At 40.7% G+C, this 12,068-nt stretch overlaps 1 pseudogene across 1 annotated transcript; it reads left to right on the forward strand.

Annotated features, from left to right (window-relative positions):
* The first annotated feature begins 9,476 nt into the window (after positions 1–9,476).
* LOC145416676 (anti-lipopolysaccharide factor pseudogene) lies at positions 9,477–11,811 on the forward strand (annotated as a pseudogene). The gene is made up of 3 exons (XR_013900316.1): positions 9,477–9,598; positions 10,181–10,314; positions 11,496–11,811. The product of XR_013900316.1 is annotated as an anti-lipopolysaccharide factor pseudogene (transcript).
* The last annotated feature ends 257 nt before the right edge of the window (positions 11,812–12,068 follow it).

Raw genomic sequence — 12,068 nt, forward strand, 5'->3', positions numbered from 1 at the left:
GTGTAGGGAATAATTACTTCTCTGTCCCTCTGTGCAGAGTTAATTTAGAGTCTGGTTTTGTTAATGGTTCCGTTATGGTTGGGTTGGTTGAGACACTCCCAATGTCAGGTGTAACTTTCTTACTTGGAAATGATATTGGTGGAAGTCAAGTGTGTCCAGCTCCTCAGTTGTCTAGTGAGCCAGTGGCTGCGGCCCAGGAGTGTGATGTCCCTGATGTGTTCCCTGCATATGCTGTCACTAGGGCTAAGTCTAAAGTTACTGGTGACTTAGAGGATAATGATGATGATGATGTTATCCTAGCTGACACTTTTCTTGCTAATTTGGACCACTCACCAGATGAGGCAGTACCCTGTAGTGTTGATAATTTGTCTCGTCAAGAGTTGGTTGAGTTGCAGGTTGCTGACCCTGAGTTGAAAGGTCTAGCTAACTCTGCTTGCAGTGAGGAAGAGTCAGCCGGTGCTTCTACTTGTTATTATATAAAGTCAGGAGTACTTATGAGGAAGTGGAGACCCCCAACAGCATCAGCCGACTGTGAAAGGCAGGTTGTACATCAAGTTGTCATCCCTCGTGTTTGTAGGCAGGATATCATTAGAGTGGCTCATGATTCCAGTTTGGCAGGACACCTTGGAGTGAGGAAGATTGTGGCACGCATTTTGAAACACTTCTACTGGCCAGGTATCTTCAGGGATGTTTCCTGGTATTGTAAGTCTTGTCACACCTGTCAAGTTGTGGGGAAGTGTAATCAGACCGAAAAGGTTGCACCTCTAGTTCCCATTCCTCCTTTTGAGGCGCCATTCACCCGTGTGCTGGTGGATATTGTGGGCCCTCTTCCTAAGACTTCTTCAGGATTTTCTTATGTGTTGACCCTGATTGATATGGCTACTCGTTATCCTGAAGCCATTCCACTTAGAAATATCTCAGGAAAGAACGTAGTTAAGAAAATGCTGGGGTTCTTCACCAAGTTTGGTCTGCCCAAGGAGGTACAGTCAGACCGGGGAAGTAATTTCATGTCAAATGTTTTCAAGCAGTCTCTGAAAGAGTTGGGCATCACCCAGATCACGTCTTCAGCTTACCATCCCCAGACCAAAGGAGCGTTGGAGAGATATCATCAAACACTCAAATCGATGCTCAAGAAATACTGTTTGGAACATCAGAAAGACTGGGATAAAGGTCTTCCATTCGTTGTATTTGCCGCAAGAGAATCTCCAAATGAATCACTGGGCTTCTCACCCTTTGAACTACTATTTGGCCATGAAGTAAGAGAACCCCTTAAGCTACTCAAGGAACGCTGGCTGTCGGAGGAAGATGACGTCAACCTGCTGGAGTATGTGATGAAATTCAAGGAACGGCTGTCCACTGCTTTACAACTGGCGCGAGAGAATTTAGGAGCTGCTCAGGAGAAGATGAAGACTTGGTGTGATAAGAAGTCCAGGCTACGCCACTTTCAGCCAGGAGATCAGGTTTTGATTCTGCTACCGGTGCATGGGCAACCTCTTCAATGCAAGTTTAGTGGTCCTTATTTCGTGGAGAAGAAACTCAGTGATGTCAACTATGTCATCGCCACACCAGATCGTAGAAAGAACAAGCAACTTTGTCACATCAACATGCTAAATTTATATCACAGGCGGGACGAAAATAACCCAGTCTGCACTGTAGCTGTTCCACCCGAGTCTGCAAGTGAAGTTCTCCCATGCAGCATGAGCCTGAGTGATAGTTTGGGGAAGAATCCTGATATCATGAATGATCTCCAGACTAAGCTTTCTCATCTAGCTCCCGAGGAAAGGCAGGAGTTTTCGGCATTACTGCAGGAGTACCCGCAAGTGTTCCGTGCCACTCCAGGAAGAACCACTGTGTTGATGCATGATGTCGATGTTGGAGACGCAAAGCCAATTAAACTGCCTCCTTACCGTGTGAATCCAGTGAAAGTTCCTCTCATCGAGAAGGAGCTTGGCAACCTGTTGGACCACAAGATGATTGAGCCCTGTCAGAGCGAGTGGAGTTCTCCTGTCACTCTAGTCCCTAAGCCAGGTGGGTCACAGCGGCTTTGCATCGACTACAGACGTGTTATTCAGATAACCAAAACAGACACTTACCCTCTCCCTCGCGTGGAAGATTGCATAGACAAGATCGGAAAGGCTAGGTACATAAGTAAGTTTGATTTGTTAAAGGGATACTGGCAAGTACCTATGACTGAACGTGCTAGGGAGATCTCATGTTTTGTAACACTAGCAAAGACTTTTGCATGTTCTGTAATGCCATATGGTATGAAGAATGCACCAGCCACTTTTCAGAAGCTCATGAATGTTGTAACAGAGGGTTTGGCAGGGTGTGTTGTTTATATTGATGATGTATTAATCTTCAGTGACAACTGGAAAGATCACCTATGCCATGTCAGTAAATTTCTTGAGCGTATGGTTCAGGCTAATCTTGTAGCTAATTTATCAAAGTGTGAGTTTGGTCAAGCTAAAGTTCAGTACCTTGGGTACGTAATTGGTGATGGACACGTTGCACCACCAGGAGCTAAGGTTCAGGTTATAAGTGATCTTCCCAGACCTAAAAGTAGGAAAGAGCTACAAAGATTTTTGGGAATGGTAGGTTATTACAGGAGATTTGTTCTTAACTTTTCAATTCTTGTATCACCACTTACAGACCTACTGAAAAAGGGAGTTAAATTTGTCTAGACCGATAACTGTGAATCCTCTTTCAGCAAACTTAAAGCTATCCTATTAAGTCAGCCAGTGCTCGCTACTCCAAATTTTGCTAAGCCTTTTAAGATGGCTGTTGACGCAAGTGATACAGGAGCTGGGGCTGTTTTGCTGCAAGAGGATGATCAGGGTATTGAACACCCAGTATCTTATTACAGTAAGAAATTCACTCCACCTCAGAAGAACTACTCAACTATTGAGAAAGAGCTTTTGGCCTTGATTTTGGGTTTACAGCATTTTTCATTTTATTTGTGTTCTGGTTTTGACCCCATAGTTATTTATACCGATCATAACCCACAAAAATTCCTTAGTAAGTTTAAAGATAAAAATCAGAGATTGACAAGATGGAGTCTACTTCTTCAGGAGTATTCATTAGACATACAACATGTCAAGGGGAAAGAAAATGTTATTGCAGATTGCTTATCTAGACTTTAGACAGATTGTTTTAGAGTAATAAGAAATTTCCTTTGTAAATTTCTTTTTCTTTGTGGGAAGGTGTTACATAGCCTATGATTTCATCATCCTTTGTGTAATTCTAACGTACAGTATGCTGCATGTTTGATCACGAGCGTGTTCTACCTCACTCCCCCCTTCTCTTCCTTATAGTAGAGTAAGTCGTTCTTTCTGTTGTTCAGAGCAGGATTGTCAACTCTTTGTCCCCTATGGCTTCATTTGCGCGTCCTTCTTACAAGTTGTATCAAGCTCTGCCGGCCCCTATATAATGAGCTCAGTCTCTACATTAATTGCCATTTAGATCTACTCCTCATTTTGTTCACATCTCTGTCCTCCCCTGTACAGTTGTTATTATTGTGAGTGCTCAGGAAGTCTCCAGCCATCTAGCAGCTGTGTAATTTGAGTATAAGTGTTATTACATTTTGTTCTTGTACCGTATAGCATAAGGTGTTGATTCGTAGGCCTAGTAAAGTTTTTGTAATTCATATTGTCAGCCAGTGGTAATAATATTTTGTATCGGTAATAACATATCTTGCATTCGCTGAGTATTATCTGGTTTTCTCATTTTATCAGGGTTGACTTAGATAAATTTACTCTTGCTAATTTCGTGTTAATAGAGGCTATTGCAGTTAACCATATATTTAACCTGTTTTTTGCCATTACATTATCCTTATGAGTCCTGAATGTTTTGTTGTTAGTTTGAGCATTAAACTTTAACTTGTAATTTTACCTAACTCTTTTGTTTTGAACCTGGAACTTTGCGGGACAGTTTTCTCTGTTGCGTAACAATATATATACATACATATATATATATATATATATATATATATATATATATATATATATATATATATATATATATCGTCATTGATTGTGTTGGAGAGCCTTGGGGTGGTATGTTGTGACATATGTGCAATTTTGTTACTTCTGTGCTTGCTCATTGTTGTCATACGCTTATCACCTTGTTAGGATAGGTATTTGTCATGCCAAATAACTTTCCCAGACTATTGCACTCAGGAGAACTGCACGAACAGAAATAAGGCAATAAAAGAAAACACTGCCCCTACTCTATGGACAAAACATTAGATCAGCGACATCGCATGCTTCCCCGGCATGGGCTCTCATCCTACCACAACACCCATTACAACACCCTGCATACCGCACAGAACAGCCCTAAGCATATTACCAACTGCACCAGTACCACTCACTCAGTTCACTTACACATTGAAACCAAAGTCTTTCCTATTAGAGAATGTCTTGTCATGGAAGGCACACAACTTACGCAGCCGCCTATGCTATTACGCAACACTTCTGCCATTACATGATAGCAATACAGCACAACTTGGCACATGAAACAAACACCACACAAACACTAACAAACCCTCATCAGCAACATCCCACCCTAAGAGACTTCAACACAAGCAGTGATACACCTACTTACCCATTTTACATGGTGTGCAGCACAACACTTCCATCAAGAGTACTGTACTACGTGCCCCCCTCCTGACATCCATCCATCCTTAGCTAGGACTGATCGAGTTCACCTACCTATTCATGACATCACCCAGTCCTCTTCAGTTACCAGTTTAGATCTGAACTGGGTGGATTCACAGATGACACATGCTTCGCTCGCTGAATAGGTCCACATAACATAAGACACATAATGGGGCAGAGCACAGCATATGCCACACTAAGGCGCAGACACAACATCAACGGTGAAAGGAACCTATGGGACGGCCTCATTAGGACAGTTGTTCGCCATCGGTCAACGGGTACTGCTGTGCCAGGCGTGACCAGGGACGAACAACAGCAACAACAGCAGCAACTTTAATTTTGATAAAACGCATTGAAAAAGGTGCTTTGGCTGACTTTGCTTGATGAGAGTGGTGATACTGACGGAAAAGGAATGTCTACTATGGATGAAGTGAAAGTGCTTTTGCAAGAACTGATTTCCTTCCAAGGCTACTTCTCTCACGGAAATATTGGTTTAGCACAGGTTCCGCTAAATTTTAGTATGAAATTTCCAGCTAGTCTACCAATTGTGTTGTTTTTCAGAAGACGTTCGCGTGGACAGCAATATCATCTAATTGGTGAATTTCCCCAGCCAGTTCAACAACAGCAATAAGCATAGCGTGGTGGGCATAAACCCATTGTATACATACAATGGTACTTTACAACTAGTCAGTGTACCAATAATCTTAATAAATGACATATTTTTATCATAACAGCTTTCAGTGGTGTACTGTATATATAGTATGTGTTATGAAGAATATGGGGGTGATCGCACTGGTCATGTCCCTACGCAGTGTCCTTTGTTTCACATTAATGGTGTTATTATACACATCACGGCTTCTGACTACACATATGCACTTTCTTCACGAGATGCCCCTCCCACGGTAAAGTGCCAATGGTGCGTGTATCAGCACTGTTATTGTTTGCGATTGAAGGCCGAATGCAGGGTGCTGTGGAACAACACAGACCCGGACCGTTACAAGCCCATAGTAAACCTCGTATATTCGTGGTTGGCAGCTGTTGACCTCAGTCTGTTGGTTTCCGGTCCTCATGTGGAAGGAAACTTAATCCCAAGTCAACATGATGATGGTGTCAAAGGCCAACCTTAAGCAACTTCAATCGTCTTTTAATTCCATCGAAATGAATGTCGGTATTACGATGGAAGATGTTATGTTGTGAAGCTGCAGCTGAACGCTAATGGTGTGCTCTGCTTATGACTTTCCCACAACTGACAAAGAATTCCGGAGATTCCCTTGTAACTTACACCCACATTCTTTCATATATGATGCTACACATCATACTGAAAGAACCGGAATTTACTCGTTTTCAGAAAAGCAGTGATCCAAAGCAAAAACAAAAGATCCACTGCCCAACTGAAGCAAATAACATGACACCCTGTCGTACTGAAAAAAAAAAAAAAAAAAATACTAAATATGTCTTTGTGTCAGTTCATTTTCATTTGTGATTTTGTTTTCACATTAAAAAGATTTACAAAACTATTTTCTTTTCTTGACAATAGATACGAAACTGTATTTTGGGAAAGCAGTGGGATTTGTCACTGAATAGAGTTAAGAACCAATGAGACACAAAGGAATGCCTGAATAGGACATTTAAAAAGACGCATTGTGAGAGAGATGCCGTCCACCCTAACGACGTCCGTATGGTCCTGCAGTCACTGGTAGTCAATCCACATGTACACACTATTTATCTGCCTATGTATTCAGTTAATTATCAGTCTCTCTAAAACCAGACGCTTTAATCCCGGAAAAGGTGGCTACAATAAATCGCCTCCATGCCGTCCTTTCTTCCGCCCTCAAGCTGTCCTCCCTCCAAATCACATATCGCTCCTTCCTATGTCTCTTCATACCTCTCCAAAACTATAATGCCTGAGAAGCTGTCACATAAATTTCATACATATAAATATCACCGTAAAGCATAAAGAAGCCTGCGTGCCGAACCGAATGAGAGCAAAACAAAACATCCGCATTTGCCCAGCTATTAATAATGTGTTCCTCAGGGCTCTGTTCCATCACCACCTCTCTTCCTTTTATTCATTAGTGACCTTGTAAGGTGCATATCTAACCCTGTCCATTCATACACTGATTATTCCACCCTTCACCTTTCCATTCGCTTCCCGCAGCGTCCATCTCACCAGTTACTTCAAAAAGCAAGGGATGAGGCAATGGCACACCTAATGTCTGACTTGGCTCATATCTCTGTTTGGGGTAAAAGTAAGTCTTGTTTTTAATGCATCGAAAACTCAGTTCTTATATCTGTCAACCCGTCAAAATCTTGCAAGGGAGTACCCACTATAGTTTAACAATATCCACCTCAATCCTGTATCATCTTAAAACATACTTGGGGTTTCATTCTCTCGGGATTTAACTTAGAAAGAACATATTACATCTCTTGTAAAATCTGCTACCAAGAGATCAGGTGTGGTAAGCCGACTCCGTACCTTCCTTACCCCTGCACAGTTGTTGATTTTATTCACGGATTTTGTTCGCCCCTGTGTAGAGTACAACTCTCATGTGTGGGGAGGCTCCCCAAATATAGCTCTTCTAAACAAGGTGGAGTCAAAGGCTTTTCGTCTTATTATCTCTCCTCCTCTTACTGGCTCCCCTCAACCTTTGTCTCATCGCCGCACTGCTGTATCGCTACTTCAGTGGTCACTGCTCGTCTGAACTGTCTGCTTGCATCCCTCCACCACATCGACGGGCACGTAGCAGCAATCTAGCAACAAACCCTCATCCCTTTTCTGTTCAGCTCTCTAATGCAAGAGTTAACCGTTACTCCCAGTCCTTCATGTATGTAGCAGGTCAGCTCTGGAACTGTCTCCCTCTGTCTGTATTTCCTACTGCCTACGATCTACAGTCTTTCAAACGCGTTGTGTCCAAGCATCTCAAAATGAGCGGATCTTGAATTTGGCTTTCCGTTATCTTGTTTTTGTTTTTTCTTCGAAGGAGCAATTTGCGGGCTCCTGGCCTTTGGTTCCTTCTTCCGTACATAAAAAAAAAAAAAGTCTGAAGGCACTAGCTTACTTTATTTCATTTTATTTTTTTCAGTCAAAGGAAGAAGGAAACAGTGGCTAGAACCCTCAAAGTTGTTCCCTCCACGAAGAGAGAGAGAGAGCGAGAGAGAGATAACACTAGAATATCACACATCAACAGTAACGTTTTACTCTATCCACTTTAACTGGCATAAAATTAGCACCTTTCCATCTTGAATGGCGACTTGCAACAAGAGATCGACACTAGAATATGGTGCCAGTCACGAAGAAGTGCTAGGGAAAGGATATAGAACCATATTATCTTATTCTTCCATTGAGTTTCGTGAAATTAGCTGCAAAATGACGAAAATGTCCTCCATGTTAAGGTGATAAAACTGTCGTGCCATTTGGATATTTTTTTTACTTTTTGTTTTAAGGAGAACTAACTATTTATGTGAACCGGAAACAAAATTAGATCTGAAACCCTTAGTAGATACCAGTAAAGTGCTCTTTGTGAGCGTGTGACGAGCGAGCAAGCGTTTGTACATACTCCTATCATTACAATTTCATCTTGGTGTAAACTTTCAACATTTCTTGTGAGATAGTCGAACAGTAAGAGAAGAATAATTAAGCTAACCTATTGACTTTCTCACGTTTTTCTCCGTCACACACACACACACACACACACACACACACACACACACACACACACACACACACACACACACACACACACACACACACACAGACGCATGCACGAGCGTAATACCCGATATGTAATTGTTGGTATTTATGCAAGAAAACACAGAGTTATAACAGGAAATCTTTTTTAAATCGATTTCACAGTGGAACATGTCAATTGAAGCCCTCGGTACACTCCCTTGGAAAGCTGGGGTTCTAAGGGTTTCCTTTAGTCTCATGAATAAATTTATAACAAAAACATAATTTATTCATTATACCTACTACCTGCTGAAATCTCTTCTCTATCTCTCATAGTAGAAAAGTTATTAGCCTCTGATAACCATGGCGGTCGGGCAGTGTCGTGTCGGGCCGCTCATTTCTCAGCTGAACGTAAACATGGCTTCCCTACACTTGCTGTCGTCGCTCGCTGCGCTCGCTCACTCATAATAATGAACTTATTTATGAAGGTACAACACAGCTATAATCAGACAGTACATGGAAATAAGGAGAGAACTGCATGACAAACGGCAGAAACTATAATGTAAAAGACAAATGAATACAAGGAAAGAACTGCATGAGAGAAGAGGTAACATCTATAACGCCGACACTAAATGAAGACACAGGGAAAGAAAAGCATTTTAGAAATAGGTAGTAACTCTAATACATGATCCAAACACAAGGAAAGAATTGCAAGGAAAAAGAAAAAAAAAGATATCCGGGATGGAGTCAAGGACGGGATTGGCCAGTAACGTCATCAATTTACAATGGGTGTGATCCCCCTAATGGTAACAAAGTCGCGATTCAGGCATATCAGCTTCTATGTTATCGGCATTAATTCTCCTCCATTTCGCTACATCACTACCCTTTGTGACGTAAATAAAGGTCTTCAGTAAGAACGTATGCCCTATGTTGTTATTTTCCTTTTTTTAATCTGTGTGAAATTTCGACGAGGGAAACTAGAAACAGAGGTGATAGCTTGGCAACTGGGCGCACTTCGTCCCAGCCGCTATATAAGCCTCAGACTCCGTCCCTGCATCACACGGTCACCACACTCTCGCAATCACCAGACAGCCAGGGACGCCAACCCGAGCTGAAACGTATATTTTAGCGACAGCTTCGTACATCTGGAGACTAAGATGAGAGGACTCGGAGTAAGTTGCCTGGTGGCGGCGGCGATGGTGGTGGTGCTCCTTCCCCAGAGAAGCGAGGCGCAGGAATGGGAGTCCCTCTTGCCCTTACTCGTCGACAAAATCAAAGGGTGAGAACATAAAGAATCAGGTGTTATTATTACATACATTTTTTGACAATACTAAATGTTAATTCATTTTTTAATATTAGTACTATTCAATTCTGACGGCTTCTAGTTTGGCTTGGTGATATAAATGATTCAGAGCTGTGTAAAATATTATTAGCCATTTTTGTAAGTATACCTGCATGTATAGATGATTAAGAAAAAAGATTTGAAGCACACTTCGCGTCAAACAGTCTGCCACCACAGACGTTGGCTATTAGACAATGCCAAAGGATTTTTCCTGACGGTAATGAATTAAATTTAGTTAAGTATATATATATATATATATATATATATATATATATATATATATATATAGATAGATAGATAGATAGATAGATAGATAGATAGATAGATTGATAGATATCTCTTTCTTGATATTTCAGTCATATGCATATTCAGATGACAGCAGATTAATTACCTCTTACCATCACTAGCTATATTGATATATCATTAAATCCTTCTTGTGTGATACTTTTTTGTTCGACTGTACTGTACATCCCATGGCATTAAGGTCTGGCTAAGCATTGTATCTCTGGTATGGCTTAGGCTGTGGCAAGACGAGGAGTTTGAGTTCATGGGTCACACCTGCAATTACTCCGTGAAGCCCAAGATCAAGAATTGGCAGCTGTACTTCAAGGGCAGGATGTGGTGCCCGGGGTGGACCCCTATCAGGGGGGAAGGTACGTACATAATTATATGCTCATTATTAATCCATCTATCGATCTATTGCCAGACGCCTTGAGCCCCTAAAGAGTGGCCATAGACAAATCTCCTCCATGTCACCCAGTCCCTCGCCATTTCACTGCCTTCCCCCAACTCACATCCCCCTCTCTCATATACCTCTCCCTTCATCTCTCCATCTCATCCTCGGCCTCCTGCTCCCTCTCCCCCCTCCAGTTCACTCATATTCACTCTCCTTGTTAGACCTTCGCTCTCCATCCTCTCCACATGGCCAAACCACCTCAACGTATTTCTCCTAACGCTTTCTATCACATCCACATCCATTCATTATTTATATTATTTACACTGGGTTAAATGAGGGTCGTCACCACAAGGGAAAAATGAAACACCCACAGATATTCAGCAGTAATCATTAATGTATTTTTTTATTTAACTATTGCAGTGTATTCTTCATCCTTTGTCAAGTTTTTATTCTGTATTTGCATTTAATTTACTCCTGTGTATTCATGTTAGTGTACTCGCCCCATACGGGACACAATTCATCACTGTTTAATTTCGTGTTACATAATGATGATATAATTTTGGCTTTCATTGTTTCTGAAGTCAAAATGAGAATTACACATAAACCAGATCGTAAAACCTCTTACTATAACATTTGCGTTATGAGTCTGTCAAATTTATTTCATTCCTTCTTAGGTGTTAGAGTTATACTTGTCTAAGTGGAATATCTGGTAAAGGTATTCATGTGTGATATGTGTCTTAAAGTTATTTATGTGTAGGTGGTATGTCTCAAGTTATTGTTGTATGAATGGTATGGCTGTTAAGCTATTGCTGTGTAAGTGGCATGTCTGTTAAGTTATTCCCGTGTAAGCGGTACATCTGTTAAGTTATTGCTGTGTAAGTGGTGTCTGTCTTCCTGCGTAGGTGGAATGTGTGTTAAGTGTTATGTGTTGTTAGTCTAATATATATATATATATATATATATATATATATATATATATATATATATATATATATATATATATATATATATATATATACATATATATATATATATATATATATATATATATATATATATATATATATATATATATATATACAGTATATATATATATATATATATATATATATATATATATATATATATATATGTGTGTGTGTGTGTGTGTGTGTGCAGCTGAGACCCGGAGCCAGTCAGGAGTGGTGGGCAAGACTGTGGCTGACTTCGTTAACAAGGCCCACAACGCCGGACTGATCACGGAGGAGCAGGCCCAGCAGTGGCTCGCAGGACAGTAAACCACTCCAGTTGAAACCACCCACGTGACCACGTCCAGTCTCCATGAACATCTAAAAATGCCACCAAACTAACGTTCGATATTACCAGGGAAACATATCTCTAAAGGATTAGGCCCATTAGTGGTTCACAGGACAGTAAAGCTCTCTATTTAACATCACTCCTGTCCATTATATATATATATATATATATATATATATATATATATATATATATATATATATATATATATATATATATATCAACAACTGAGGTGCCCGTAGGTATGTTGACGATTGTTTTTTATTGTTCAAAGAATCTGATCATGTTGTAAAGTTTCTAGACTACCTGAATTCCAAGCATTCTAATATTAAGTTCACTGTTGAAATTGAGAATAATGACTTGCTCTCTTTCTTAGATATTCAGCTAACCAATTGTGGTAGTTACTTAGGTACTTCGGTTTACAGGAAGGAATCA

Source organism: Coenobita brevimanus, chromosome 107 (assembly GCF_032717465.1).
Source record: "Coenobita brevimanus isolate Jiangsu-jjx chromosome 107, ASM3271746v2, whole genome shotgun sequence".
Classification (NCBI taxonomy): Eukaryota; Metazoa; Arthropoda; class Malacostraca; order Decapoda; family Coenobitidae; genus Coenobita; species Coenobita brevimanus.